Consider the following 5,383-nt stretch of genomic DNA (forward strand, 5'->3'; position numbering starts at 1 on the left):
AGCAGGTCCACTATTAACTAAGGTATCAAAAGGGTGTGGGACTATATGTTCACCCACGTCAGCAAATCCAAAACAAGACTAACGACTTCTTCTCGAAATGGGCAAAACAAGAATGTATTACATTCCTTTGCTATCACATTTAAAACAAAAACTGCAAGCATCCTTTCGATTTTAACTGTGATTCATCAATTATATATGTTTTTTTTAGAAGAGCAATGTTTTATCTTTCTTTGAAGATTAATTGGACCCCCTTTATATTAAGTCTCTTTAACTACATGTAACATTTAAATGAATAAAATGCACTTGCATGTTTTTTACACTACTTACTTAATTACATCTGTAATTAGGTCTATGATTACATTCTTGACACTTCTCTTACCTCTTAACCAACCCTTGAACCTAACCAGACCGCCAAACATGTCCCTAACCTTTACCCACATTCCACCTCAATAGCATGACAACACGAACACAATAAGTATACATTGCGCCTAATAATTTTTTTGTTGTTGCTGTAAGTATATAGTAGCTAATGACATATAATATAAAGTGTGATCGCTTCATCTTATGAATTGCGATCATATTGAATTATGTTAAGTTCAAGTTCAAAGTTGGGTCTGCAGATCTCATTTACATGATGCATGCAGTGCATTATTTCGACATATTTGGGTCAAATATGGACATAATTTGCACCAACGGTTGGGTTTGTCCATATTTTACTCAGTTTAACAGTGTAATATTAACTAACATTGAGCAACACATTTCTTATAGAATTAATACATTTTTGTTAATGCTTATTAATAAAAGTGTTATTTTTAGGCTAGACCAAGATCATTAAATAATAAGACTTTTGATTTTAATAATGTATTGTGAGTAAATGTTCAAATTAGCATGAAACTGAGATTAATAAATAAAGTATTTTTCATTGTTAGTTCATGTTAACTTCTTGTAAAGTGTTACCAATAAAACATTGCCAACAGAATTGTGAATGTTAATGCTTCTGTTTAATAATCTATTTAAAACATTAACACGCTCTACTTCAGCATGAATATTCTAAACAGGTCAATCCCATATATATACAGTAGCTAATAAAACAACTGAACCCTGTTTCGCATCAGTAGTAGTGTATAAACAAACATACATGAAGTGCTCTATTGAATGTGTTTAAGTGCAGCTTCATTTTTAGATTTTACTTCACACTTAGTTACAATGATATCTGGATGGTGTTCAATGAGGCAGGTATCATTATAACCATCAATTAAACAGACTAAACCTGTTTAGATTGTCTTTTCAGTCGCAACCCACTTAAACTTATACAAAGAAGCCTTTAAAACCCAGTGGAGGAGAATCGTTGATGTGTTAAATGAAATGTCTGGAACAGGTGTTTTTACAACATCCTCTTGCACAAGATTATAACAGAGAACATTGTTTTGGTAGTTTGGAATGTTGTTCCAGGATTACCAAAGAAGTTGATCCAGGAACATGTTGTTCTTCACTGAAAAAAAAAGAGTTTTACTGCTTGTTCAAATTGCTTAGTTAAAATGAGCTAAATCATATGGGGCGCTTTCCCAGACACTGATTAAGACTAATCATAGACTAAATTGGAGATTTAAGCTTAATTGAATTTCTCAGACATGGTTTAAAATAGTCTCAGACTTTCCCTAGTCCTGAATTACTAAATCTGATTTCCAGAAAACTAGTCTAGATTTAAGTAAAGGCTTAAACTAAACCTGGCCAGAAGCAGGTTTAACTTCAGATTAATTGATGTTGGCCTCCAGATTGACTTTAGCAATAGAGGAAAATTGATTACCTGGACTATTTTAATGATGATGAAAGAGCTCCATTTAGACCAGACAGAAGGGTGGTTATGGACAGGAGCAACCCACTGCATGATTTTGATGAAATCAACTTTCGTGAAGCGTACAAAGCAACTGCAGCAGACATAATTATTCTGCTTGAGACAAGGCTTTCATCTGATTCTTTTAGGGGAATGCCTATCCCTCCTTCGCTACAAGTACTGATCACCTTAAGGTTTTTGGCATGTGGAACCTTCCATCGTGAAACAGGCGATTTGTGTGGCATAAGTGAACCAACTGTGTGCAAAATAGTCCACAAAGTGTGCAAAGCTATATATGAACTGAAGGATGACTACATCAAGTTTGCTGATGCTGCTGGCCAAGCCAACTACGAGGTGGAGTTCTTTGAATATGGAAACTTCCCTGGAGTCATTGGCTCTACTGCAGATTCGGAGGAGTACAGAAATCATAAAAACTGGTTCCCAAAAAATGTACAAAGTGTGTGCACTCCCACTATGCAGTTCTCCAACATTGTTGCACGTCGGAAAGGTGCAACTCATGACTCAAGAATTTTCCAGAACTCCTGTCTGTACGCTCAGTCTGAAGGTGGTCAACATAGTGGAATCATACTTGACAGTGACAGTGGGTATGCATAGACCAACTTCTTATTCTCCCCTTGCCTTCATGCAGTCACACCTGAGCAGCAGCAGACCAAGCTCTATCTGTACCAGAGGTACAGTGGAGCGCATGTTTGGTGTATGGAAGAGTAGTTCCCAGTGTCTCAGAAACACATTGCGCTTTGAACCAAGAAGATGCTGTATTGTCATAATTGCAACAGCAGTGCTTCACAATGACCTCAAACAGCATGGCTGCCCAGATCCTCAAATGGAACATAGGGATGAACCAGATCTTCCCATGGTTGAGCCAGACAATGACAGGTATGGACTGGCGTGCAGAGATGCTTTTGCTTTTGCTGCACTTCTCACAATAAAGTTACCTCCGATAATTGAAGACAACGGGACCCTGAACTGGTGCTGGTTTCAGTAGAAACTACATTGGTAATGTTTCTCTCTTCCTCCTTCATGGCTAACTCAACATCTTCATTTCATGTTCATCTTTTAAATACTTGAATTTGTGCTCATGGAATTCCATGGCCAGTTTCTCGTGCATGGTCAGCCTCTTGGTCCTTCTCATCTGGCCAGAATTAGTGATACCATCTTCCCTCCAGGCTGCTGCTGCAACTGTAGTGGGCTCAGGACCTCCAAGCTCTGGTGATCATCTGAAAAGTATTATATTGCAGCATTAGTGAACAATATGTGTTTCTGGTTATAGGACTGCAAGAAATGACTGACAACAATACATATTCCCTGAAGTTTAAGGATAGCACATATTGAATTAATGTGGCCTACCAAATGAGGATTGGAACGGGGCCCCATCTGAACTGTCCAAATGATCATCATCAGGGATACCTTCCAGGGGCTCAACAAGTCTCCTAGGTCTTTCTGGGGGTCCACCACCAGTCTTGAAACGCTCCCTACGTGCAACAGCATTTGTCTTCTTTAAGTTTATTTGTATGTTTTTCCACAGGATCTTAGAAAGATGAGACAATATAAAAAATAAAAATTCTGTATGATGCTGTTTGCAATATACTTGGATCAAAATGAAGCAACATTTCAAAGTGACTGACATGTAAAAGTAGACCAACAATAATACAGTAGCTTACCTGAAATTGTTGAAATGTCCTGTTGCTTACTTTTTCATTCGAGTTAAATTCATTGCAAATCAAAGTCCAAGGATTCTTTTTCTTGTTTTCTGTTGCTGAATCATGCTGTTTGTTCTCAATAATTGGGTGGTTTGACACAATTTGCTTCAAAAGGGTCCTTTCAAAGTCACTGAAATTCTTTGAACGTTGTCTTTTACCTTTGTCCATTGTTTGGTTGGGTGATTTACTCTTATGTTTCTTAAGGGTCCAACCCTGGTTTTTGAAGCAATCTCAGGTCTGCACCAAGTGCACAACATTACTCTAATCGGGCTTCACAGAGAGTAGCTAGTCTTTATTAACCTATGTGCAACTCCCTAGTTGGGTACTACTTAATCTCAAATAAAGCAATGTCTCGGAAAGCCATTTTTAAAGTCCGTATTAATTTAAGTAGAATTAGCCTAGTCCTCATTTATTTTAAACTCTGTCTGGGAAACCGCCCCTATAAGTGCTATATATTTTGTCCTAACTTAATTTGATTGTGTTCAATCCACTTAAATACAGGGAGTGCAGAATTATTAGGCACGTTGATTTTCTGATCATATTTTTTTTCCAGGCACATTTGACCAATTCCAAACCACAGTAATCCTAATAACTACTATTGATTTAGTATTTAATAATGTATAAGTGATATATAATTGTTCATGAAGGCTGGAAATGAAAATCACCTTATATTCAGGTGTGCAGAATTATTAGGCATGTTTTCTTTTAGAGATAAATTGAGCCAAAAAAGAGATTTAACTCAGACTGAAAAGTCAAAAAGTATTAAATGCCCATGAGAAGGATGCAATACTAATGCAATACTAGACATTGCAGTTAAGGCATGACCATTGGACAGTGAAATGCTCGTTGGGTCAGCAGGATCTGACAAAAACAGGTGGTGAAGAATAGACACCTGTTAACTGCAAAAGAATTAAGAATTAAGGTGAAGAATTAAGGGTGAAACCATCAGGAACCCTTTAGTCTCCAGCGCCACCATTTTCCAAAGCTGCAACCTACCTGGAGTCTCCAGAAGTGCAAGGTGTCAGGATCTCAGAGACTTCAGTTAGGTAAAGAATCCTAAAAAATGACCCCCACTAGATAAGAATCACAAGCTGAAGTGTTGTAAAATACATGAAGAAAGGTTTTTTTATAGGCTTTATGGACAGATAGGTTGAGATTGACTCTTGAAGGTCCAGCACCACATCCTCTAGTACCACTGTTTGAAGAATTCATCTTCCAGAATCTGGCAGTACGTTTTGGGAGTTCATTTTTAGTCCATCTCTGCAAAACGGACTTCAGGATGGACTAAAATGAACTCCCAAAACGTACTGCCAGATTCTGGAAGATGAATTCTTCAAACAGTGGTACTAGAGGATGTGGTGCTGGTCCTTCAAGAGTCACTCTCAACCTATAAAACCTATAAAGTCTATAAAAAAGCAGGCTTCATGTATTTTACAACACTTCAGCTTGTGATTCTTATTTAGTGGGGGTCATTTTTTAGGATTCTTTACCTAACTGAAGTCTCTGAGATCCTGACACCTTGCACTTCTGGAGACTCCAGGTAGGTTGCAGCTTTGGAAAATGGTGGCGCTGGAGACTAAAGGGTTCCTGATGGTTTCACCCTTAATTCTTCACCTTAATTCTTCATTCTTTTGCAGTTAACAGGTGTCTTTTCTTCACCACCTGTTTTTGTCAGATCCTGCTGACCCAACGAGCATTTCACTGTCCAATGGTCATGCCTTAACTGCAATGTCTAGTATTGCATTAGTATTGCATCCTTCTCATGGGCATTTAATACTTTTTGACTTTTCAGTCTGAGTTAAATCTCTTTTTTGGCTCAATTTATCTG

At 37.7% G+C, this 5,383-nt stretch overlaps 1 pseudogene across 1 annotated transcript; it reads left to right on the forward strand.

Annotated features, from left to right (window-relative positions):
- The first annotated feature begins 1,864 nt into the window (after nt 1–1,864).
- LOC307122763 (putative nuclease HARBI1) lies at nt 1,865–2,840 on the forward strand (annotated as a pseudogene). Its single transcript has one exon. The product of its transcript is annotated as a putative nuclease HARBI1 (transcript).
- Nucleotides 2,841–5,383: the final 2,543 nt, after the last annotated feature.

This window comes from Gobio gobio (genome assembly GCF_949357685.1).
Source record: "Gobio gobio genome assembly, chromosome: 1".
Classification (NCBI taxonomy): Eukaryota; Metazoa; Chordata; class Actinopteri; order Cypriniformes; family Gobionidae; genus Gobio; species Gobio gobio.